The 27979-nt window shown below is 38.3% G+C and overlaps 3 pseudogenes; all 3 read right to left on the bottom strand.

Annotated features, from left to right (window-relative positions):
- Positions 1 to 18337: 18337 nt before the first annotated feature.
- LOC149143831 (protein DAMAGED DNA-BINDING 2 pseudogene) lies at positions 18338 to 19120 on the bottom strand (annotated as a pseudogene).
- Positions 19121 to 22639: 3519 nt separating this feature from the next.
- Positions 22640 to 23422, bottom strand: LOC149143830 (protein DAMAGED DNA-BINDING 2 pseudogene; annotated as a pseudogene).
- A 3663-nt stretch (positions 23423 to 27085) lies between these two features.
- On the bottom strand, positions 27086 to 27709 carry LOC149143829 (DNA damage-binding protein 2 pseudogene; annotated as a pseudogene).
- Between the last annotated feature and the right edge of the window lie 270 nt (positions 27710 to 27979).

Genomic DNA, 27979 nt, shown 5'->3' with positions numbered 1-27979 from the left:
ACCTATTCCACTTGTACCCCCACCATTGTTTCTTTCGGTTTTTAAGTTTCCGTATTTGTAGCATAATTTACTATTTTTGGCAGTTTTCCGGGTCCTGAACTTCCGAAGCTGTTTTGAGGCCCTAAACGACGTTTCTTAGGAAAACTGGGACCAACATGGGTCTTTAATCGATGTTGGTCATTCAAAAGTTGTATTCCTCGGATAGATATTTCTAACAAGGTATTGTGCACGTCAAAACGGAGATCGTATGCCAAAGTTACCACCCAAGGAAGTTGATATACTAATTTACCCAAATGGGGCCCATAGTTTGGCGCTTCATCTCCTAGGATTAGGTTTTTGGATGTTTATGGTTTTTCATTGTTTTTGAATAATAAATAGACCTTTGAGCCTCAGTATAACATAGTTTAGAGCCATGTAGCCGCCACGTCTCTTCTCAGAGATAAGCTACCATCGCCCGAGCTAGTCTTATTTCCATTCTGTTTGTAAGCATATTTCAATATTTGATATCAATGAATTGAACTATTATTTCTACTACATCTTTGTATTTATGGTTATATCTGTAATTTTTTGCGTTCCTGTTTAAATCCGGATCAGTGAACAACTCACAATTGCCCATTGTAGCTCCTTAGCTATCCAAGGACTTATTCCCACTATATTCTTCCTACACTACTCCAATGAAGACTAGCATAAGGCAAGAGGGCTTCCACCTATCACCATAAAATTTCGCTTCTCTAATGATGAACACAAGCTCCAAAAAACTTCTCTTCTGGTTGGCAAATCCTTGAGCTACAACAACTACCACTCCTAGCAACCTTTAGTACATCAAGGCACTGCACTTAGGGCTCTAACTTGGGCACTTTCACACTACCCTACAAAAATCCTCAAATTCCCAATCCAATACCATACAACGTGTCCTTCAAATCTTCTCAACCATCATCAAACTAGAGCTTTGAAGATATTTCCATTTCTCTGCAATAAAGGAGCTATTGCACAAATCTAGGCACCCAATCACCACTGTAACATTTTTCCACTAGTTAGGGTTTCTAAAATGCCATGTCAACCTTACCTCTTGGCTACTACAGTCCTCCAAATCAGCCATATTTAGGACCTATATCCACCTAGCATCTAAACAAAAATATACCAAATTACATACCTTTGCATGCTCCAAGGGATGTTATCATCTTCTCTGCAACTCTTGTCACTGGTTAGGGCACAAACATAGTCTGCTACAATACCCTTTTCACACCCATCAAACCTTATATTGAGTATGACCTCCTTTCAAATATTCCCTCCAACAAATCGTTGCCTTTTATCCTTCTTCTAGGCCTCAAAACAAACCACACAACCTCCTGTTCAAGCATAACAAATTGTGGCCTCCCAGCTATAACTTCTCTACCTCTTGAACAATGTACTCAAGGCCTGCAACCTAGCTGTAGGTGTACCAATCAAGTGTGGCCCACTTCTAGGATAGATTCACCACAAGTATCATGCCCAAAACACCATCAGATCAACCCTCAAGCAAAGGGGCAACCTCTTAGACTTATAAGGGTGATAAATAACCACAAAAAAATCCCAAATTCTTGTCCTCTTCCTCTTGTAGGTTTATTTCCTCAGATAGGTATATTTTCTATGCTTGAATGCACATGGGATGTGAAGAATGACCTTCAACGTCACTCCTTTTTATAACTTTCTCATGGGCTCCATCAAATTACCCTTGTGGGCTTGATAGCTATCATAAGGCCTCCTTAACAACTAGTCGACCTTAACCCTCTTGTGCAGACCTAATAGTGTCAAAGAAAAATTAATATCTCAAGGTAGATAACTCGGATTTCAATTATTTTTACTGCCTCTTTGTCCTCTAAGGGTCTTCTAACACCTATATGTGTCAAATCATTGAAATGTACCATGGATTCACATCCATCATCTTGGGCACAAAGCCCACATCTTTGGTTCCATGCCCACAAAATACTTTTGTGGCACTCCAACCTCCAAATCCTGAACCGTAGGGCTTGGAGTACCTCCTAAGCTACCAAAAATAAACACTCCATATTAGCGAGGGAGGTACTTCCAAGTATAGGATGTAGCTCATCATCATCAGTATAACTTGCCACAACACTCGCCTAGCTCCCAGTGCCCATAATTGCAGCAATCCCTGTAGCATGGACTATGCTTCTCTTGAAAGTGTCATTATCACTTGAAGCCTCCTGCTTCTTCTTCTTCTCCTAAAATTTCCTCTACTCTCTCAATTATTCCTTCTTGGTAGTTGTAGAACCACTCTTTCTCCCCATTGATCACGTGCTCTTATTGGGTTGCACAGTCTCCCTTTGAACCTACAAAATCCCTCTAGAACTCGACTCCCTTTGAGCCTTTAGAACCTGGAACTTATTCTATGGAACATGTACTTGATCCTCTGAAGACTACACCTATACCTGTTTCTCTGGAAATTGCACCTGGTCTTCCTTCTTCTTCTTCCCATGATCTATAAGATTTCCCATCATCCTGTATAGACCATGCTCTCTAACTCCAATCATGAAACTTATGGAGATAGAGCCTCTAGGCCTGAGTTTTGCCTTCCCATCATAGAAAAAGACCTCAAACCCTTCTTCTCAATCCCTGAGACAAACATCACACTATATTTGAGTCTTGGTAAAATTTTTACATCATGGAATCAAATCACCTTTCCTCACTCCATCTTGAATGACACAACCCCTTATCCTCTAATATCTTTCTAACTCTTGTCACCCAACACCATGTGCAACTTTGAGTGCCTCCCAACTGGAGTCTAAAATACCTCCTATGATCTTGTTATATGCTTTGATGCTCCACTGTCCATATACCATGCAACCTCATCAATGGTACCCTACGAGAAATAAGAGATCAAGGCAAAGTCCTCTTTCTCCAACCTCTTGGAGAGATAATTTATCTTGGAAAAAGTGGAGACACCTACGACTTGCTTCCCTTTCTTCTTCTTGTCATATCCCTGATTCTTATTTATCAAACATCTCATCGAAAAATGACCATTCTCACCATAGTTTAGATACTTGATCTTACTCAATCCTTCTCTTGCTTACCCTTCATGCGTGATACCAGTTCCATGTCATCATCTAAAGCCTTCTTCTTCGGATGAAGATCCTTGTCTTGTAACTCTCCCTAAATGAAGTCATCCCATAACCTATTCCAATATGGCAGCTTATCTCTAGCAACGATCCCCTTGATGAATGACTGCCACTCTAGAGTTAACCCCTTCAAGGGAATCCTTACAATCTCAACATATGTAATAGCCACACCAACGGTGGCAAGATTGTTTTGACCTAAGATAGCCTGATTAGATATGAATTCACTCCTTCACCCTGTATCATATTGGTTGACTTCAACTTATCCTATAATACCAACACTTGATTCTCGTTCTTATTCTGGAACAAATTCTAAAGAGGCTCCCACACTTCATGGGAAGTGTTCTTCTTGGACAAATGAGGTATTAAGAGGTCCCTCAGACCATCTAGGATGATCAACTTCGCCATTGTATCCAACTCCTCATACACTTCCAATTTCTTATGGTTAGTCAACTTCTTGATGGATTTCTTGGCGAATTTCCAGACCTTGTTGACCTGCATGACTAACTTGACCTTTCCTTCCATGGAATATAGTTGGACAACCCTTCCAACCTATCCTCATACCAAATACCAAATTGAAACTTTGACATTGTAGTGAGCCCTTCACCCACAATGTGACCAAATTCCTCTTAGGCTATACTTTTTTGTGCATACTCTAATTTATCGGACCTTCAAATTATTTCTGATACCATGTTGTTTTTTCATGATACGAGTGTCTAGGATAGAATCTTAAATCAATGATGCTGCCAAATGAAGTATCAAAATGATTCTAGTTTGCACAATGAAATATAAATAGCAGTAAATCTACTGGTGCACAACATATACACAAATTTTTACACATATGTAAAATAACCCAATCTTCATTATCTTAATCCAACTGAATAATAAAACAGTCTAGGGCTACCGTACTAGGGATAATGGCCCTCAAATATCCACAAGTACAATAATACAAAATACAAGATACTCTGATAGTCTAGCTAATGTAGTGCATGATCACAACTTCTTTGTCATTACCTATACACCTACGGGTCCTTTGCTTCCATTCTACAACACCTTCCTCTATCAATGCTCCAAGTCCATATGGCCAATTAATCTCAACTATCCAATCTTCTCTCTCTTTGATCATTTTTCCATCAACACATCAGGACTCTTGTTGAGTTGTTCACAACTTTGTTTGTGAAAAATTCACCACTACCCACTGTTTCTTCTCAACTACTTAGGGAATTATTCTCACTATAGTATTATTGTGTTGCTCCAATGATGACTAAAATATGGTAGGAGGTTTGCCACCTATCACCATCAAATGTTTCTTCTCCAATGATGAACACAGGCTCCAAAAAACTACTCCTTTGGCTAGCCAATCCTTGAGCTACACCAATGACCAGTCCTAGCCGCCCTTAGTTCATCAAGGAACTATACTTAGGGCTCCAACTTGGGAAATTTCACGCTATCCTACAATAGTCCCGAAATTACCAATCCAATACCAAACAACAAGTTCTTCAGATCTACTCAACCATCATCAAACTAGAGATCTGAAGATTTGTCCTTTGCTTTGCAATACAAGAGCTATTGTGCAAATATAGGCACCCAATCATCACTATAGCATCTACCCACTGGTTAGGGCTTCTAACATGCCATGTTAGCCCTACCTCTTGGCTGCTACATTCCTCCAAATATGTCCTATTTAAGACCTACATCCACTTAGAATCCAAACAACATAAATATACCAATTACATAACTTTGCATGCTCCAAGGGATGGTGTCTTCTTCTCTGCAATTCTAGTCAATAGTTAGGGCACAAACATAGTCTGCTACAACACCCTTTTCACACCCTTAAATTTTTTATTGATTGTTCCCTCCCTTCAAATAGTCCCTCCAACAAGTCATTTCCTTTTAGCCTTCTTCTAGGCCTAAAAAATGAACCACACAACCTCTTGTTCAAGCATAACGAACTGCAACCTCCCAACTTAGCTTCTTGAACTCCTGAATAGGGTACTCAAGGCTTGTGACATGGATGTAGGTGTCCCAATCAAGTTCAACCTACTTCTAGGAGAGATACACCACAAGGATCATGCCTAAAACAACATCACATCAACCGTCATGCAAAGCGAAAACCTCTGCTCTAAACTCAAACCTCTGAGGGAGAAAAATAACCACAAAAATTGTCCCAAATTCTTGTCCTCTTCCTCCTATAGCTTAATTTCCTTAATAGGTATATTTTCTATGTTTGAATGCACATGGGATGTGAGGAATGACTTTAAATGTCACTAATTTTTATACCTTTCTCAAGGGCTCCATAAAATTACCCTTGTGGGATTAACAAGTATCCAACCTTAACTCTCTTTTGCAAACCCAACAGTGACAAAGAAAAATTAATATATTAACATAGATAAGTCAGATTTCAATGATTTTCATTGCCCCTTTCTCCTCTAAGGTTCCTCTAACACCTCCATGTGTCAAATCATCGAAATGTCTCATGCATTCACACACCCACCATCTTAGGTGCAAAGCCCACATCTTGGGTTCCAAGCCCATAAATCACATTTGTGGTGCTCCAACCTCCAAACGCCAAACCCTAGGGCTTGGAGTACCTCCCAAGCTACCAAAAATCAACAAAAGGAAGATTATTTCCTTAACTTCATAAGAATGAACACAAAAATGATATAATCGAAGAATAATGTGCCTTGGTAAAAAATGCATTGTTGTGAAAAAATTGAGTTATGGGATGGTATGAAGATGGGAAAAATATATTCCAAAAGGTGGTGAATGAGTGTTGAAGAGATGCCATTGTGGGTGCCCATAAATAAGTTTTACATTTTTGTGAAAAACCGCAACAACTCTGTCTAGGGTTCAATGAAGTGATATTGTATTGAATAAAATATGATAGATGACGATTGAAATATTGAACTATAACAAGGGTCTTGTATAAATATCTAAGTGAGTTCTCTTTCATTAAAAATAATTTCGTTCAGTTCAAACATGTCCATTCATTAGGATGTGTCTCTTTATTAATTATTATTTTTTCTATTAGGATTTATAATATATATATTTATGTTTATTATGTTCAAGATATACCTACAACCCTCAAGTTCACATACATAAAAAGAAAAAAATATATATATACATAATCATCTAGCCTAAGGCTAAAAAGGGGGAAGATGTAAATATTCAATATATTGTTCATGTTTTAGCCCCTCGATATCCCATTAATTAAATTCAACTAAATACTTTCCTTTGAAATTCCATCCACTTATCCATTTATTTCCCTATATATGTGATGATAAGAGATTTGAACACTAAATTTCATCATAGATACACCCCAACAACTAATTTTCCATATTTTTGTTGCCCCACATCTAATTTATCACCACCATCATGAGTCATCAAAAATATAAACTTTTGAAATTCCTTTTTACACATAGAGAATAAGCAATAATTTTAGGACCATCAACTCATCATAGCTGTTTGTTCCTTTTCCAAGGCCCATCCTAAATTTGAAAATATGATATCCATTCTTATAAATGGCACATCAGCCCTAAAGGAACAAGGGTCTCCTTGATAGGCACCATCTAAGTGTTGAATTTTCTACAAGATGAATAGTAGAAAATAATTTTTTGATGCGATAATTACTACCTAATGATATTCAATGAATTTATCTCATGCCACTGATATCATTGAGAAACTATACACAAAAAATATCAATAATAAATGTAGCAAAAACAATAAAGATAATAAAGAGACAATCATGCACAATAGAGACAATGCCTTTACCCTAGGAAACCCAAACTGAGGAGAAAACCCAAAAAATTTTCTTAGGAGAAATTATTCTTCATCAAGATTTGCAAATCAATATTTTTTCTAGAAATCTGTGTCAATACCTAAGTAAAAATACTAGATAAATATGGTCAAACTCCAGCAAGTCAAGGTTTCTAAACCTATCAAAAATAGTTAGAAGTTAACATTGGTCAAATTGTCATCATGTGGTCAAAATTTATCCCCATGATTCTTGTAGTTAGTTGCACCCCCTACAACCCTATCAATATTCAAACAGATCACTCGGTCAAATTCATTCAAACTTTGGATTTATTCTATCACATGTGTGGTTGCTTTAGGAGAGAGAAGATGTTGATGGATTGATGATGAAAATGAAGTGTTGCATCATGTATATATACTAATCGAATGGGGCTGAATTAGCCCAAGGGACACACCCTTTCATATGGCTAGGTTAGGTCGACTTGTCCTCCTGGGCCAACTTAATGCCCCAAAAGTAAATTTGTTTTGATTTTTCTTCTAGACCAACTTGGGCATGCGATAATTCCTCTTGATGCTACAAAAATCAACACTCTCTCTTAGTGAGAGAGGTATTCTCCTTGACTGCAATATCTTTCCTCTTAGTTGAAATTTATCCTCCATAAGAAAATTTCATGAGCTTTCTATGTTGATGCATGTCTATAGATCACTCCATCATGGAGTATGCACTGTGACTCCTCACATGCATGTCTATAGATTACTCGATCTAGAGTAGTCAATGTGACACCTGGGCCATTTATCCCTAGTCAAATCAGCATGGATTTACCAAAGTCCTCACAGCTACTTAGGTAAATGTATCAATCTCCTCTAGTCAAATCAACATGATCTAGCCAAAGTCCATCATGGCTTCTTAGAAGAGGAGTTGTCCCTTGACTATTCACCTTTGGCCAAATCAACATGGCTCAATCAAAGTCCTTTATGGCTTCTTAGGTAGCTTTCATATATCTCCTTTGGTCAAATCAAAATTGACTCAATGAAGTCATTTTGCCTTCTTGGGTACAATAGCTTTTAACTTTCAAGAACTTTTGATGAAATTTTATGCTGAAGGAAAGGAAATTGAATTAAGGGGCATTGCAGGGAAGTTGGCAAAGATAATCAGCTCTAACAGTATGACAAAGCTTCTAAAAAAGGAACAACGAGGTGTAATTGCACAATTATGTTCGCTAGATGTTTCCACATCGAAATCATCTATTTCTCTAGATCTCCAAAAAGTCTTGGACAATCATTCCAAGGTATTTGAGACTCCCAAAGGTCTCCCTCCTATTCGTGATCACGATCATGCTATTCATTTGATTCCAGGAAGTGTTCCTCCAAACATCAGGCCGTACAGATATCCCTATTCCCAAAAGAGTGAAATTGAATGTATGGTTGCAGAAATGCTAGAGGTTGGTATAATTCAACCTAGCCAAAGTTCTTTCTCTGCTCTAGTAGTATTGGTGCACAAGAAGGATGGATCATGGTGCATGTGTTCGGATTATAGGGAGCTCAACAAGCTCACTATTAAAGATAAGTTTCCCATTCCTGTCATCGAAGAATTATTGGATGAATTGCATGGATCAATTTACTTCACCAAGTTGGATCTTTGTTCAGGATATCATCAAATCAAAATGAAGACTGAAGACATTCCAAAAACAACATTTAGAACTCATGAGGGTCACTATGAATTTTTGGTCATGCCTTTTGGCCTTACCAATGCACCTTCTACATTTCAATGTTTGATGAATTCCATTTTCAAACCCTTAGAAAATTTGTGTTAGTATTTTTTGATGATATACGAATCTATAGCAAGTCTTGGAAGGATCATGTTGAACATGTTGACAGGGTGATACAACTATTGGAGGAGAAATAATTATATGCAAAAAGATCAAAATGTTTCTTTGAAGTACAAGAGGTGGAATATCTGGGTCATATTGTATCTCATGAAGGAGTTAAGGTAGACCCTAGCAAAATTAAAGCCATTAAGGAATGGAAAATACCCACATCCATAAAGCATTTGCAAGGATTTCTTGGGTTGATAGGGTATTATCGCAAGTTCGTTAAGAATTATGGGAAAATAGCAGCACCTATAACAACATTATTGAAGAAAGATGCATTTTCATGGACTCCAGAAGCAACAAAGGCCTTCGAACATCTTAAAGATGCAATGTGCCAAGGACCGGTCTTAGCTACACCAGAATTCACAAAAACCTTTATTGTGGAATGTGATGCTTCAAGAAATGGAATTGGTGCTGTTTTAATGCAAGATGAAAGACCCATTGCTTTCAAAAGTCATCCAATCAAGAGAAAGTATTTACACAAAGCTATTTATGAGAAGGAAACGTTGGCAGTACTACATGCACTTAAGAAATGGCAACCCTACCTAATGGGAAGACACTTCAAGGTAAAAACAGATGATGATAGCCTTAAATACTTTTTAGAACAAATATTATCCTCTGAAGAACAACAAAATTGGGTCACAAAGATGTTGGGTTATGACTTTGAAATCATCTACAAAAAAGGGAAGCAAAATGTTGTGGCAGATGCACTCTCAAGAAAGGATGAGGATGTGGAAGCATTGTTGTGCACCATTTCTATTATCCAACGAGATTGGATAAACGAAGCAAGGGGGGAATGGGAGAATGATGAAGAAGTGTGGGCACTTATTCGAAAGTTACAACAAGATTCCAGTACATCTGATACATTTAGCTAGAAAAATGGTTCGTTATGGTACAAAGATTGCTTATACCTCTGTAAGAATTCCCAACTCAAACAAAAGATTCTTCTGGAATTGCACGCTTCTCCCTTAGGAGGGCACTCAGGATTTTTAAAACTTACCACAGGGTTAAGAAGGAATTTTTTTGGGATGGCCGTAAATCAGATATTCAAAAGCTTGTGGTGGAATGTTTGGTTTGCCAACAAAATAAAGCTGAAACAATTAAGACACCAAGTCTATTACAACCTTTATCCATTCCAAGCCAACATTGGGAGGAGGTTTCAATGGATTTTATCACAGGTTTACCCAAGTTTGGGGGAAAGAGTGTCATCATGGTGGTAGTTGACAAACTTACCAAGTATGCACACTTTTGTGCATTATCACATCCATTTAAAGCCAATATAGTTTCTACTGCATTTATGGAAAAAATTAAAGAGCTACATGGAAACTCAAAGATTATTGTAAGTGACGGAGATCCCATTTTTACTAGAAATTTGTGGATAGAATTATTTTCTTGTCTTGGTACTCAATTAGCTCATAGCTCATCTTATCATCCTCAATCTGATGGAAAAACTGAGATAGTAAACAAATGTTTGGAAGGATATCTTCGTTGCTTTGTATATGATAAACATACACAATGGGTCAAATGGTTGCCTCTGGCTGAATGGTGGTATAACACTTCCTTCCATACTGCAACAAAAATGACCCCATTTATGGCACTTTATGGATATCAGCGATCATCCATCACATCATATTTAGGAGAAAATTCTAAGGTTCAAGCAGTGGAACATCACATCGAGCATCAACAACAAGTTCTCCAACTCTTAAAGGATAACCTTGTGTTGGCACAGAATAGAATGAAACAACAAGTAGATCAACATCGTAGCGAAAGAAGTTTTGATGTAGGTGATTGGGTATTCCTACGGCTACAACCATATAAACAAATGTCCCTCACTCAAGCTAAGAAGGATAATAAATTATCACCAAATTATTATGGTCTGTACAAGGTGTTGCAAAAGATTGGTACTATGGCATACAAATTGGAGCATCTTGCAGCTTCTCAAGTGCACCCAGTTTTCCATGTTTCATGTTTAAAGAAGGTTATGGGCAACAAGCTCCCAATTCAAACAATATTGCCAGAACTTGACGAGGAAGGAAAAATTATATCAGAACTGGAAGCAGTCATAGAAACAAGAACTCGATAGCTATGAAATCAATCCATTTCGGCGTATCTCATCAAGTGGAAGAACTTATCCGTTGAAGATTCCACATGGGAAGATGAGAATTTTATAGATAAGCATCCAAAACTACTCAAGTGTTGAGGACAACACTTTTTTGAAGGAGAGGGGCATGTTAGGTCCCTATAATACTAATGATGCCCCCATTACTATTGTAGTTGTATCCCTTATTAATATTGTTGTGTCCCTATTGTCCCCATATTGTTAGTACTGTGCCCCATAGAATCCATCTATTGTTATTTTTGTGCCTTTATATTATTATTGGTAGGTCGGCTTGGTTATATTGTGACTCCTTAGACTCCTATATATAGAAAGGAGGTTTTGTCATTTGAATCTTCCAATAATTGTTCATTTATGTAATTTAAAGGAGGTTTCCCCCTCGAAGAGGCTAAATTCTAAGGCATTGATCTATCTTTTCTATCTTTTTGTGAGCTGGTTTCATAACACTGTGACTCCTCACATGCACATCTATAGATTACTCGATCCTGGAGTAGGCAATGTGACACTTGGGCCATTTACCCCTAGTCAAATCAGCATGGCTTTACCAAAGTCCCTATGGCTACTTAGGTGGCTGTATCAATCTCCTCTGGTCAAATCAACATGATCTAGCCAAAGTCCTTCATGGCTTCTTAGAAGAGGAGTCCTCCCTTGACTATTCACCTTTGGCCAAATCAACATGGCTCAATCAAAGTCCTTTATGGCTTCTTAGGTAGCTTTCATATATCTCCTTTGGTCAAATCAAAATTGACTCAATGAAGTCCTTTTTCCTTCTTATGAGATCTTTCCAATCCTTCACATTCCATGGGCCATTCACCCTAGGTCAAATTAATCATCTAAGTCCTTTTGGCTTCTCAGGAGATAGTTTTCCCAATCCTGCAAAGACATTAACATTCCCTCTTAGCAAGGGAGACATTATGCATCATTCTAATCTTGTCACTGAAGCATACATACTCATTCTAGATAGACACTTAGCGAGAATGTCTGCAATCTGCTCATTTATGGATATTTATTGGAGCTTCATTGCTCCCTTCTACACCATGTCTCAAATGAAGTGACCTGATTAAAGAGTCTTGAAAGAAGTTTTCAAAACCAACTGCTTACGACTTGCGACACTAGATGAAATATAATCCACCTCTCTTGTACTAAGTGTGACAAAAGTCTATTTCCTACTAAACTAGTAAGTCGTAATTGATCCCAAGCTAAAGAAACACCTCGAGGTTCTCTTTTCGTCCTCAGTACTCTCGACCCAATATGAATCAATATATCCTTGTAGCCTCACTTCACCACACGAGACATATCTCAAACCATATCAAATTGTACCATGATGGTTCCTCAACACATGCTTCGTTGCATGCCTCAGTTATAGTATAAAATCGCTAGCTTTCTTCACTGGATCCATCACCATAATTTATTTTTATTCACACTTAGTAGATACTCCCTGACAATGAAGCAAATCCTCCTATGGTAATCTTGGTTGGCTCCTCTGCCACTACTACTCCCTTTATCACTAAAGCATATCCATTGTCTAGCATGGTCCCCTCTTAGAAGGAATACTTCTCCTAAAGACCTTCAGTCTCTAAGGATCTATTCTAAAAATCCCAACCCATGACATCCTCTTGGAAGGTTTCTCCTTCCATTCTTCCTGATTGTCTAGTCCCTCAGAACTAGAAGCTCTTATGGTCATCTGACATGGTCTTGGATGTCTTAAAACTATGTGCAATCTTCCCTCTCAAACATTAAGCACTATTGCTAAGTCTATGCTTGAGCTCTTAGGCCATACAAGAACCTAACCATCTAGTGACTGGAGAAAAAATGCCCTCATTGTCTAGTCCCTCTTTCTAGGAGAACCCTCTTGCCACAAAGTTTTCTTTGTACTACTCAATGCTACCATCTACTACATGAATGATCACCCTGGAAATTTCCACTATGGACCTATTCTTCCTTTCTGCAAACTCTAGTCATGAGGTCATGGAAGAAAAATTATAACCAAGTAAAGAATACAAGGACAAGAGGTTGACCAAAAATAAAAGTCGTAATAATAATCATGGGAGAAAAATATGATTGGAAATACTTATCTCTTGATTTCGGAAGAAACTACTAAGGATATTCAACTCCCTTTTTGTCTATGAATTCTATTGAGGTTTATGCTCATCATCATCATCATCAACATTGACTATTGATGCATGTTGCTTCTCTTCCTTTTCTTCCCAAGACACTGGGAGGCATAATGTCCAAAATTATGAAAAATGAAGCACTTGACCTTTGACATGTCCTTCGTCTTCTTCTCCTTTGGCACCGATGCTTGGGCCTAATAATATATATAGTCCTCCCTCTGAGTTAAATAGGTGAGAGAATATTGAAAACCTGTCATGTGTCTAGAAGCACCACTCTCCACCAACCAAATATCATTATTTGTAATGGAATCTAAAAGAGTAGAAACAAGGAATTTCTCCTCAACACCCTTTGAATCTAGAAGAACTTCCTTCTAAATATTTGTAACATTATCCAACTTGTCTTCCATTTTGAGACTTGGCACCATTTGGTAAGAGATCTAAAATTTAGTGAAGCTGTTGAACACTTGTCTCTTAGGCAGAATTCAATGGATGCTCTTTTAATAATGCTATGATACCATGTTGAGTTTTCTACAAGATGCATAGTAGAAAACAATTTTCTGATAAGATAATTACTACCTAACTATCTTCAATCAATTTGTATCATGCCATTGATATTAGTAAGTAATTATAAATAAAAAAATATCAATACTAAATTCAACGGAAATAGTAAAGATCATAAAGAGACAACCATGCACAATAGAGACAATATTTTTACCTTGGGAAACCTAAACTTGGGAGAAAACCAAACAACTTTTCTTAGGAGAAATTATTCTATATCAAGGTGTACAAATCAATAATTTGTCTAGAAATGTGTGCCAATACGTAAGTCAAAATACTAGACGAATTTTGTCAAACTCCAACAAGTCAAGGTTGGTCAAACTGTCCAAAAAAGTCAGAAGTCAACATTGGTCAAAAGATCAACTTGTGGTCAAAATTTTGCCTTGTAGCTCCTACAATCAGCCATGACCCTTGTGGCCCTATCAATGGTCAAATAAATCACTTGACCAACTTCATTCAAACTTTGGCCTTCTTTAGTCACATGTACAGTTGATTTAGGAGAGAGAAGATGTTGATGAATTGATGATGAAAATGAAGTGTCAAATCATGTATATATACTATTTTAATGGGGGTGAATTAGCCCAAGAAACACATCCTTTCATGTGGCTGGAGCGAATTTTTGCCTTGGGCTAACTTGACGCCCCAAAAATAAATTTATTTTTATTTTTCTTTAAGACCAACTTAGGCATGCAGGAAGACCTGTTGATGCTACAAAAATCAACACTAAATGTGCCCAATATCCTAACTTGTTAATTTGTTCAATAATAACCTACCTCATAGAATTTTCTTTGTGAATTTGTGGAAAATTATCTTGCATTGATATATTGTACAAAAGAAAGAAAACAACTTTATCTTAATCACAATGTCACTTATTAGAGATTGTAGATGCAAACTTAAAGGTAAAAATTATATTATCAAACCATAATGAAAAATGATCCTTGTAACATGTAGACACAATCTTAAAAGTTCAAAATCACATGCTTAAACCATAATTCAAAATTCTGCTTATAACAACATGCTCAACTTACATGAATTGTGTCACTTGTAGCCATGGAAGTCAAATTAGGACAATTAAGTGTTAATCTCTTGAAATGTGGAGATATCAAAGAAATTGGAATTTGTGTGTATCCTTTCCTCGGATATACATAAAAATCACTACAATTGCTAGATTAAAATCTCTCAAGTGATCCAAAGTAAAAGACAACTGTAAATGGCAATAAATGTGCAAAGGGTATTCTACCAATTAGTTTCATTCACTGGACAAATTTTGTTGTTAGACGTAATTTGAGAAGTAGTGAAACTTAAGAAACTCAAACACTTGCATTGATGACATATACCTTTGGTAGTGGTTATAAGATTATCCCACTCGTACCAAATTTGATTCCCACTTGTGGCATACTTTGAATTATATTTTATCTAAAGATATTTGTATGTCGACAAACTTAACTGCCAAGCTAAGGCCTAGTGGTTCGAAATGGATGCTACCATGAAAACGAACCTAGTTCAAGCACTAACAAGTATTTTACCTCATAGAATTGGTTTCCCTCAGTCATAAAAAAGTGTGTGGTTTCCCTCCATCATCATACTGTTTTAATACAATTTCAACAAGTCAAATTGATTTATGTAGACATTAATAGTATACTTTTATTCATTACAATCCAAATCCGTTAGTATATAAATTTGTAAAACTAGTTGTTTTGCATCACCACTTCTTATAATGTGTTAGCATAATATCTAAAAAGCACCAAAACTTATTGATTTTTTACAATGCAAATTATAACTATTATATCAATACATCATTATCACTTGGTTCGAGGAATGCCTAATGTTGCATGGAGGTCATGTTAAACCCATGCAATCACGTCACCATTTAATGTAGAAATTTTGAATAATATGACACTTATTCACAAAGATTATCCTGATTATACTCTATTGCGGAATGCATGCATAATACATAACCTCCTCTACGTTGATCATCAATTTTGCGGAAATAAAAACAATGAAACATCAATCACATGCACACATTAACACAGTATGTAACCCAGGGAAAGCATACAGCTGAAAACCCCACACTATCTGTATATTATGATGATAGAGAACATGTAACAATACATGGTACAATACTCCTCTGAGGTACTCAGTACTATCTCCACCTGTTAAACACAAACTAGCTCCGATCTGAATCAAGTCACCGGGTTCAAATCTCCTCTGTTGTCTGCCTACCTCTACTGCGCAATCCAAAGTGAGAATGGTTCCTTTCCAAGCTCGTTTTTACTTGGATTGTACTGTGCAATCCTCATTGGAAATCTCCATCAATGCATGTGCAAATCTCATGCACAACTATAGTCACAACTGATAGCAGTCTCAACCTCTAACACCTGTCTCCACTGAACTGTCCATGCACTGAGTTAACTGATGTATTCTTTAGTTGCTTTATGAGTTAATAATTAGTGAATTAATTAACAATTAATTCACATCACTCATCACTAGTGTATTTGCAGTTAAACTAAATAAAACTAGTTCAACCAAGTCAAACTGAACACAACTCCATCAACTCCTCAATCAACTCCACCAAACTCAATCACTTGAGTTCTAACTGAAGTTCACCATGCAATAGCTCAACTGACCCATAAGAAAAGTGTATTTCCTTCTGACAGCTGCATGTGCCACATCCGTAGCTCAAACTGAAGTGCTCCAAGAGGATAAGATAATGTTTATAGTCCAAATATTATTATGAGCTAATAATATTCGACTGTTCTATTTTTAGACTAGCAGTCTAAAAATAGACTCCGCCCATATGTCTAAAAATAGAAGTCCATCTATTTTTACCAACATGACCAATCATCCACAAATAGCATCCTGCAACTCATAGACCATGATCCATATGTCTAAAAATAGACATAGTCTAAAAATAGACTTTGCGCCAAAAATAGCCTGTGGGCCCACTTAGTGAAGGCAACTCCTTTCCACTAAGCTCCATCATCTTGTTGCATTCTCAACACTCCCTCTCAACAAGATATGGATTATCTGCAACCCCTATCCTGCCTCGGTGGTATTCGAATTTGCTCCTGGTGAGCGCCTTCGTCAAGATATCAGCATCCTGATCCTCCGTTGGAATGTATGAAAGTAACATGATTCTCCGCTGCACACAATCTCTAATATGATGGTACCTGATGTCGATGTGCTTGGATCTATCATGAAAAACTAGATTAGCTGAGAGTTTAATGCAACTCTGGTTATCACAATAAATCACTGTAGACTCCAAGTGAGAACCAAACAACCCGACCAGGATCTTCCTCATCCATATAGCCTCGCATGCAGCCAAACTTGCTGCCATATACTCGGCCTCTGCTGAAATGAGTGCCACAGATCTCTGCTTCCTATTGTACCAAGAAACTGCTGTCAACCCGATACTGAAGATCCCTCCAGATGTGCTCTTTCTGTCCGTTGGGCTCCCTGCCCAATCTGCATCCGTGAAGCCACATAGCTTCACCTCATCCTCCTGTCTGTACCACAATCCATATCCCGATGTGACTTTGAGATAACATAATACATGCTTGTCTGCCTTCCAGAAGAGCTTGGTTGGCTTAACCATAGCTTGTGAAAGCTGGTTAACAGCTAGCATATATCGGGTCATGTATTGACCCGATACATAAGCAACCCCACCAACTGTCGATAAACAGTGGCATCTGTTAACGCTCGAATTTGGCCTCAGGCTGAGGAAGGCAAAATCCAAGGCAACATCAAACCACTTAGCCTCGTAGCTAGCCCTACGAGGACAGGAGAGGGCTCTCTCGGGTCTATCTCGGCAAAAGGTTTTCAAAGGGCTGAGATGACTTTAAAAGAAACTGATTTTAGGCTAGTAAATTGATAAAAAAGGGGTTTTTAATAAAATAATGGGGTTTTTCTGGGCTGCATGGGGCAAAGAAACAGCTTGAACAGAGAAATGTAATAAAAAACACAGATTGTCTCCTGAGGCAAGGTAGGCAAGAAAGTTTAACATCAAATTGAGATTAAATGGAATGGCAAGACTGCTGAGGAGCTGACAAGGGCATAGAGGATGAATCCTTGTCAAACAAAAGAAAACATTAAATATGAACAAACTTAAAGGCAGAGCATACAAATTATGAATTCTACCTTAACACTTCATTTGTTCAATTGGAAACGATCATGAAATGAAATGAACACATAACATGCTACGTGTAACAAAGGAGGACACAAATGTTAAATCTCATACCACAGGAATCTCAGAAGCCAGAGCTGTGTATTTTCTTTAAAATCTCTGTCAAAGACTGTACAATGGAAGCTCTGTTTTTCTCCACCAGCACTCAGAACTCTCTCTTCCTGTCTTTTTCTAACTCCTACAAATGATTTTTTAAATACATTAAATAAACGCTGCTAGGGGAAAAACAAATCGACCCCAAAACAGGGGCGCTGTTTCACATAAAATCTTAAAAATAGGAAAAAGTCTGCTCTAAAGGAACAACATTACAATTTGTTCGTTGATAACAAATGAATTGGCAGAACCTGTAGCTGAATTTTCTGGACTGCAACTAAAGACCCAAAATAGACCAACCAATTTGGTTTTTGTGCTGGGATAGTTATCTGTATTTAAATTTGGCTTTTGACTTTTATTCTCTCCCCTATGGACGCACTTGGTCCATGGATCAAAAGGGTATTTACAGATTTTTACACGTCCGATGAATAACCATATCCAGGATTAGAAAAACGACACCAAATATGACCAAGCCAGAGTTATAATATGCCACTCATCGAACTCCAACACGTCCAATCACATGCAATATGGTAGCATCAACAATAGCTCACAATCCGCCTTCTAAGAGCCACATCGCCCGTAATCCCACAAAATCTCCAAAGGATCCCAAAGTTATCCGCAACTAGTAAAAGATCTTTCTCTGAATTGATATCCATGCCATATAGCATTCTCCATGTTGCCAGTCCATTCCATCCATCAGGATTGTAGTCCATCAGGAGGATTGGAACTCCCGTCTCAATGTCAGTGCAGCTAAGTGTTCCCTCAGATCCTGATGTGTATATATAATCATCCTTCACGGGATGAAATTTCATACAATTTAGAACGAAGGAATGTACTGTATCATAAACTGTCCTCTCTGTCACTTTCTCATAGTCCCAAATACCAATTCGACCTTTCTTATCTCCTGACATAATAATATTGTTCTTAGTAGGGTGAAATTCTAAGCAAGTTATCCGTCTACTATGTAACTTGATGATAGCAGAGTCAACCTGGTTGGGAATAACATAAGTTGGCTTGATCATATTGATATGATTTCTGATTTGCCGTTCAAATACAAAGTCAAAGCCACTCTGGACATATTTGCGGGGGCCAGGGACAACCCCATATTCTGTCGCTATGCGATGTGGGCATGTCATCGTGGTGTGCCCAGGATGTTTACATAAGAAACATGGCTTTTGAAGGCAATCAATATAGGTAGCTCCTTTGAACCCTGCCTCATGATCTTTCCGTTTACACACCTCTTGGGCCATATTCATGAGCCAGCTATTGCTACCCAAATCATCTTCTTCGCGAGCATACTTTTCACTTTGCATAGTCATTTCTCAGAGTCTGCATCAGGATCATTGAGACTAAACCCGAAATTAGGGTAGACCCACCAAGCATCATTAATCCCCAAGCCCGAATCAATAAATAGTTTACAAATATCACTCATAACAGCTATTATGGAATCACCTTTCTGTGGGACACAACAAAACGGAGCACAGTTGCCAACAACAAAACTTCATGAACAAAATATTGTTTCTAAGCACATGGACAAGTAAAATGCACTTATCAAAAGTGATCACCTGTGGTAGCTCAGAAATAAGATTTCCTCCGACATTCAGTTTTACTATTAATAGGCCTCACCCTTGTTCTCTGATACCCATCTAGAGACTAGAACATCATGACCACGCACTCAAGTAGTCCCATCGTCAAATCCCAAGTCTCAACACTGGATATGCAGTGGAAAGTTGAAGCTCCCGGCCTCGAGTAAAGTAGAGAAAGAGGGAATTTCCAGTGACTCCCACCCAGCAACTATAGAAATTTTCCGACATCTAGATAATGTCATGTTATCAAATAAGTCAACAAATTCACAGTTCTGCTCTAAAGTGGAGTCATATTGTCCACAAATTGAGAGTGTTACTTGGAGTTACTGACATAAGAATCTTGAGGCTATATTGGAATTACAATTAGAATAATCACAACGGGTTAAATGTCCCTTGCATATGTCCATTCACAATATGAAACTGCAAGATAGATGAAATTCTTGAAAGGTCTCTTAGTCCCATTCTCAGGCCTTTAGTTGGCCAGCATTTTTTAGCTCGGACCTCCTATAGGTGTAGACTCTGTCAACGCTTCCCCTGTGTAAAGTGCTTCTTGACCCGTAACTGATTAATCAATAGTGCTGCCTTCGAAGCCAATGACTGCTCTTACTCTACCAAACTGATTGCATCCTGTTCACCAATGAATCATCAAGGAGAAGAAGGATTTAAAGAGGCCTTGCTTGTTGATTATTCCCCATTGGCAGGTACATGGCATGTTTCTAGTTGTTTCAGACCATGGCAATGGTATAAAATTGCTGTAATGCAAATGTCTTGGTCTCTTGTTGTATTACCTGCAAGTGCAAGCTGCGTAGCATGCTTGTGGTTGGTTCATGTAAATCTTTCCTTGTGCCTACAGTTTTAAGTACCCACATGTATACATGCCACTGTCATGCATCTGTAAGCCCTTTATGTAAATGCCAAATTTTTGTTTCGTTTGAATGCAGAGATAGGAGCTGATGAAACTGCTGCCATTTGAAGAACTGTAGAGCTTTGGAACATTTTGACAAATTACATATTCTAAAAAAACACATTTAATGATTTCTTCTTCAAAACAGGGTTTTGAAGAAGAATCAATCTCACATTTGACTTGACAAGACGGAGTCTAACATTGGCTCCACTAGGGATGGCAGCTGCCGCTTCTTGGAGGTGCCAAGAACTGCAGATCTTTGGGAGAGCAGACAGTGCCTCCATCCATTGGGCAATGAAGTCATGATTTCAACAGACAACATGAGACTTCTGACTCATTTATGGACTGAAACTTGACTGAAAAGACTGATAAACTGACTCATCAAACCTCACACTAAAACTGTAATGAAACTGGAACCAAAATGCTGCCTTATGGCTGCTTATTTATTTACAAAATCTACCCTACTTTGCTGTAAAAACAGTTGGTCAGGTAATACTAAAATGCTAGATCAACCATTCAAGTAAACCTGAAAATGATGCCGCTCGAGAATGCTTCCACGAGGACACATATGTAATTGCTGGCAGCCCTTCATGCACGTAATGAGCCTGGTCACGTACAAGACAGCCTGATCTATCAATCAAAATGAAAAACATTTCCATGTATGTTTCCATAGGATCGCGAAAGCCAGACTCTTTTGGCTGCCCCACCTCCGCAATACATATTTCCAGTTGCACATTGTTAATGTAAACATCTGTAGGCAAGTCTGTTATTTCTTGTTTCGATGGAGGAAGGATTTCCAAGAAATTTTTAGGGTCTTGGAAATCATATGACTGGATTTTCTCATCTAAACATTGAATCTCCTTTTCGATTCTTTCAACAACTAACTCACAAAATCTAGTTTTAGTTTCAAAAGGGAACTTTGGAGATTTCAACCAATAAAGCAAGGCACTGAAAAAATCTTCATCAATTTCAGAATCTGCTAACTCATTTCTTATTTCTTCTACAGCTTCACACAGGGCAGGGTTTGCCACATACCCCACCATTGCATGAGTGAATCAACAAGCACTGGAATGTCTGGATCGAATTGGAGTCGCCAGGTGAATGGTTCAGCCTGCATATGTGTCTGACTGCTGTCCACCATCAGCATCAGATCTGCAACTTGATTTCATGTACTGGGACAAGACAATCAACAAGTCGAATGTTCTCCCCAGTATGGTCGCCAATATGTTAGTGCTCGAATTTGGCCTCAGGCTGAGGAAGGCAAAATCCACGGCAACATCAAACCACTTAGCCTCGTAGCTAGCCCTACGAGGACAGGAGAGGGCTCTCTCCGGGTCTATCTCGGCAAAAGGTTTTCAAAGGGCTGAGATGACTTTAAAAGAAACTGATTTTAGGCTAGTAAATTGATAAAAAAGGGGTTTTTAATAAAATGATGGGGCTTTTATGGGCTGCATGGGGCAAAGAAACAGCTTGAACAGAGAAATGTAATCAAAAACACAGATTGTCTCCTGAGGCAAGGTAGGCAAGAAAGTTTAACATCAAATTGAGATTAAATGGAATGGCAAGACTGCTGAGGAGCTGACAAGGGCATAGAGGATGAATCCTTGTCAAACAGAAGAAAACATTAAATATGAACAAACTTAAAGGCAGAGCATACAAATTATGAATTCTACCTTAACACTTCATTTGTTCAATTGGAAACGATCATGAAATGAAATGAACACATAACATGCTACATGTAACAAAGGAGGACACAAATGTTAAATCTCATACCACAGGAATCTCAGAAGCCAGAGCTGTGTATTTTCATTAAAATCTCTGTCAAAGACTGTACAATGGAAGCTCTGTTTTTCTCCACCAGCGCTCAGAACTCTCTCTTCCTCTCTTTTTCTAACTCCTACAAATGATTTTTTAAATACATTAAATAAACACTGTTAGGGGAAAAACAAATCGACCCCAAAATAGGGGTGCTGTTTCACATAAAATCTTAAAAATAGGAAAAAGTCTGCTCTAAAGGAACAACGTTACAATTTGTTCGTTGATAACAAATGAATTGGCAGAACCTGTAGCTGAATTTTTTGGACTGCAACTGAAGACCCAAAATAGACCAACCAATTCGGTTTCTGTGCTGGGATAGTTATCTGTATTTAAATTTGGCTTTTGACTTTTATTCTCTCCCCTATGGACGCACTTGGTCCATGGATCAAAAGGGTATTTACAGATTTTTACACGTTCGATGAATAACCATATCCAATATTAGAAAAACGACACCAAAGATGACCAAGCCAGAGTTATAATATGCCACTCATCGAACTCCAACACGTCCAATCACATGAAATATGGTAGCATCAACAATAGCTCACAATCCGCCTTCTAAGAGCCACATCACCCGTAATCCCACAAAATCTCCAAAGGATCCCAAAGTTATCCGCAACCAGTAAAAGATCTTTCTCTGAATTGATATCCATGCCATATAGCATTCTCCATGTTGCCAGTCCATTCCATCCATCAGGATTGCAGTCCATCAGGAGGATTGGAACTCCCGTCTCAATGTCAGTGCAGCTAAGTGTTCCATCAGATCCTGATGTGTATATATAATCATCCTTCACAGGATGAAATTTCATACAATTTAGAACGAAGGAATGTACTGTATCATAAACTGTCCTCTCTATCACTTTCTCATAGTCCCAAATACCAATTCGACCTTTCTTATCTCCTGACATAATAATATTTTTCTTAGTAGGGTGAAATTCTAAGCAATTTATCCGTCTACTATGTAACTTGATGATAGCAGAGTCAACCTGGTTGGGAATAACATAAGTTGGCTTGATCATATTGATATGATTTCTGATTTTCCGTTCAAATACAAAGTCAAAGCCACGCTGGACATATTTGCGGGGGCCAGGGACAACCCCATATTCTGTCGCTATGCGATGTGGGCATGTCATCGTGGTGTGCCCAAGCTGTTTACATAAGAAACATGGCTTTTGAAGGCAATCAATATAGGTAGCTCCTTTGAACCCTACCTCATGATCTTTTCGTTTACACACCTCTTGGGCCATATTCATGAGCCAGCTATTGCTACCCAAATCATCTTCTTCGCGAGCATACTTTGCACTTTGCATAGTCATTTCTCAGAGTCTGCATCAGGATCATTGAGACTAAACCCGAAATTAGGGTAGACCCACCAAGCATCATTAATCCCCAAGCCCGAATCAATAAATAGTTTACAAATATCACTCATAACAGCTATCATTGAATCACCTTTCCGTGGGACACAACAAAACGGAGCACAGTTGCCAACAACAAAACTCCATGAACAAAATATTGTTTCTAAGCACATGGACAAGTAAAATGCACTTATCAAAAGTGATCACCTGTGGTAGCTCAGAAATAAGATATCCTTCGACATTCAGTTTTACTATTAATAGGCCTCACCCTTGTTCTCTGATACCCATCTAGAGACTAGAACATCATGACCACGCACTCAAGTAGTCCCATCATCAAATCCCAAGTCTCAACACTGGATATGCAGTGGAAAGTTGAAGCTCCCGGCCTCGAGTAAAGTAGAGAAAGAGGGAATTTCCAGTGACTCCCACCCAGCAACTATAGAAATTTGTCGACATCTAGATAATGTCATGTTATCAAATAAGTCAACAAATTCACAGTTCTGCTCTAAAATGGAGTCATATTGTCCACAAATTGAGAGTGTTACTTGGAGTTACTGACATAAGAATCTTGAGGCTATATTGGAATTACAGTTAGAACAATCACAACGGGTTAAATGTCCCTTGCATATGTCCATCCATAATATGAAACTGCAAGATAGATGAAATTCTTGAAAGGTCTCTTAGTCCCATTCTCAGGCCTTTAGTTGGCCAGCATTTTTTAGCTCAGACCTCCTATAGGTGTAGACTCTGTCAACGCTTCCCCTGTGTAAAGTGCTTCTTGACCAGTAACTGATTGATCAATAGTGCTACCTTCGAAGCCAATGACTGCTCTTACTCTACCAAACTGATTGCATCCTGTTCACCAATGAATCATCAAGGAGAAGAAGGATTTAAAGAGGCCTTGCTTGTTGATTATTCCCCATTGGCAGGTACATGGCATGTTTCTAGTTGTTTCAGACCATGGCAATGGTATAAAATTGCTGTAATGCAAATGTCTTGGTCTCTTGCTGTATTACCTGCAAGTGCAAGCTGCGTAGCATGCTTGTGGTTGGTTCATGTAAATCTTTCCTTGTGCCCACAATTTTAAGTACCCACATGTATACATGCCACTGTCATGCATCTGTAAGCCCTTTATGTAAATGCCAACTTTTTGTTTCGTTTGAATGCAAAGATAGGAGCTGATGAAACTGCTGCCATTTGAAGAACTGTAGAGCTTTGGAACATTCTGACAAATTACATATTCTAAAAAAACACATTTAATGATTTCTTCTTCAAAACAGGGTTTTGAAGAAGAATCAATCTCACATTTGACTTGACAAGACGGAGTCTAACATCGGCTCCACTAGGGATGGCAGCTGCCGCTTCTTGGAGGTGCCAAGAACTGCAGATCTTTGGGAGAGCAGACAGTGCCTCCATCCATTGGGCAATGAAGTCATGATTTCAACAGACAACATGAGACTTCTGACTCATTTATGGACTAAAACTTGACTGAAAAGACTGATAAACTGACTCAGCAAACCTCACACTAAAACTGTAATGAAACTGGAACCAAAATTCTGCCTTATGGCTGCTTATTTATTTACAAAATCTACCCTACTTTTCTGTAAAAACAGTTGGTCAAGTAATACTAAAATGCTAGATCAACCATTCCAGTAAACCTGAAAATGATGCCGCTCGAGAATGCTTCCACGAGGACACATATGTAATTGCTGGCAGCCCTTCATGCACGTAATGAGCCTGGTCACGTACAAGACAGCCTGATCTATCAATCAAAATGAAAAACATTTCCATGTATGTTGCCATAGGATCGCGAAAGCCAGACTCTGTTGGCTGCCCCAACTCCACAATACATATTTCCAGCTGCACATTGTTAATGTAAACATCTGTAGGCAAGTCTGTTATTTCTTGTTTCGATGGAGGAAGGATTTCCAAGAACTTTTTAGGGTCTTGGAAATCATATGACTGGATTTGCTCATCTAAACATTGAATCTCCTTTTCGATTCTTTCAACAACTAACTCACAAAATCTAGTTTTAGTTTCAAAAGAGAACTTTGGAGATTTCAACCAATAAAGCAAGGCACTGAAAAAATCTTCATCAATTTCAGAATCTGCTAACTCATTTCTTATTTCTTCTACAGCTTCACACAGGGCAGGGTTTGCCACATACCCCACCATTGCGTGAGTGAATCAACAAGCACTGGAATGTCTGGATCGAATTGGAGTCGCCAGGTGAATGGTTCAGCCTGCATATGTGTCTAACTGTTGTCCACCATTAGCATTAGATCTGCAACTTGATTTCATGTACTGGGAAAAGACAATCAACAAGTCGAATGTTCTCCCCAGTATGGTCGCCAATATGTTAACGCTCGAATTTGGCCTCAGGCTGAGGGAGGAAAAATCCAAGGCAACATCAAACCACTTAGCCTCGTAGCTAGCCCTACGAGGACAGGAGAGGGCTCTCTCTGGGTCTATCTCGGCAAAAGGTTTTCAAAGGGCTGAGATGACTTTAAAAGAAACTGATTTTAGGCTAGTAAATTGATAAAAAAAGGGGTTTTTAATAAAATGATGGGGTTTTTCTGGGCTGCATGGGGCAAAGAAACAACTTGAACAGAGAAATGTAATCAAAAACATAGATTGTCTCCTGAGGCAAGGTAGGCAAGAAAGTTTAACATCAAATTGAGATTAAATGGAATGGCAAGACTGCTGAGGAGCTGACAAGAGCATAGAGGATGAATCCTTGTCAAACAGAAGAAAACACTAAATATGAACAAACTTAAAGGCAGAGCATACAAATTATGAATTCTACCTTAACACTTCATTTATTCAATTGGAAACGATCATGAAATGAAATGAACACATAACATGCTACATGTAACAAAGGAGGACACAAATGTTAAATCTCATACCACAGGAATCTCAGAAGCCAGAGCCGTGTATTTTCCTTAAAATCTCTGTCAAAGACTGTACAATGGAAGCTCTGTTTTTCTCCACCAGCGCTCAGAACTCTCTCTTCCTCTCTTTTTCTAACTCCTACAAATGATTTTTTAAATACATTAAATAAACGCTACTAGGGGAAAAACAAATCGACCCCAAAACAGGGGCGCTGTTTCACATAAAATCTTAAAAATAGGAAAAAGTCTGCTCTAAAGGAACAACGTTACAATTTGTTCGTTGATAACAAATGAATTGGCAGAACCTGTAGCTGAATTTTTTGGACTGCAACTGAAGACCCAAAATAGACCAACCAATTCGGTTTCTGTGCTGGGATAGTTATCTGTACTTAAATTTGGCTTTTGAATTTTATTCTCTCCCCTATGGACGCACTTGGTCCATGGATCAAAAGGGTATTTACAGATTTTTACACGTCCGATGAATAACCATATCCAATATTAGAAAAACGACACCAAAGATGACCAAGCCAGAGTTATAATATGCCACTCATCGAACTCCAACACGTCTAATCACATGCAATATGGTAGCATCAACAATAGCTCACAATCCGCCTTCTAAGAGCCACATCGCCCGTAATCCCACAAAATCTCCAAAGGATCCCAAAGTTATCCGCAACCAGTAAAAGATCTTTCTCTGAATTGATATCCATGCCATATAACATTCTCCATGTTGCTAGTCCATTCCATCCATCAGGAGGATTGGAACTCCCGTCTTAATGTCAATGCAGCTAAGTGTTCCATCAGATCCTGATGTGTATATATAATCATCCTTCACGGGATGAAATTTCATACAATTTAGAATGAAGGAATGTACGGTATCATAAACTGTCCTCTCTGTCACTTTCTCATAGTCCCAAATACCAATTTGACCTTTCTTATCTCCTGACATAATAATATTGTTCTTAGTAGGGTGAAATTCTAAGCAAGTTATCCGTCTACTATGTAACTTGATGATAGCAGAGTCAACCTGGTTGGGAATAACATAAGTTGGCTTGATCATATTGATATGATTTCTGATTTGCCGTTCAAATACAAAGTCAAAGCCACTCTGGACATATTTGCGGGGGCCAGGGACAACCCCATATTCTGTCGCTATGCGATGTGGGCATGTCATCGTGGTGTGCCCAGGCTGTTTACATAAGAAACATGGCTTTTGAAGGCAATCAATATAGGTAGCTCCTTTGAACCCTGCCTCATGATCTTTCCGTTTACACACCTCTTGGGCCATATTCATGAGCCAGCTATTGCTACCCAAATCATCTTCTTCGCGAGCATACTTTTCACTTTGCATAGTCATTTCTCAGAGTCTGCATCATGATCATTGAGACTAAACCCGAAATTAGGGTAGACCCACCAAGCATCATTAATCCCCAAGCCCGAATCAATAAATAGTTTACAAATATCACTCATAATAGCTATTATGGAATCACCTTTCCGTGGGACACAACAAAATGGAGCATAGTTGCCAACAACAAAACTTCATGAACAAAATATTGTTTCTAAGCACATGGACAAGTAAAATGCACTTATCAAAAGTGATCACCTGTGGTAGCTCAGAAATAAGATA

The sequence above is a fragment of the Pinus tabuliformis genome, chromosome X, assembly GCF_031772625.1.
Source record: "Pinus tabuliformis cultivar Carrire ecotype Pingquan chromosome X, CPIR1, whole genome shotgun sequence".
Lineage (NCBI taxonomy): Eukaryota > Viridiplantae > Streptophyta > Pinopsida > Pinales > Pinaceae > Pinus > Pinus tabuliformis.
The sequence above is the reverse complement of the archived record's forward strand: the minus strand, read 5'-3'. Positions and strand labels throughout refer to the sequence as shown.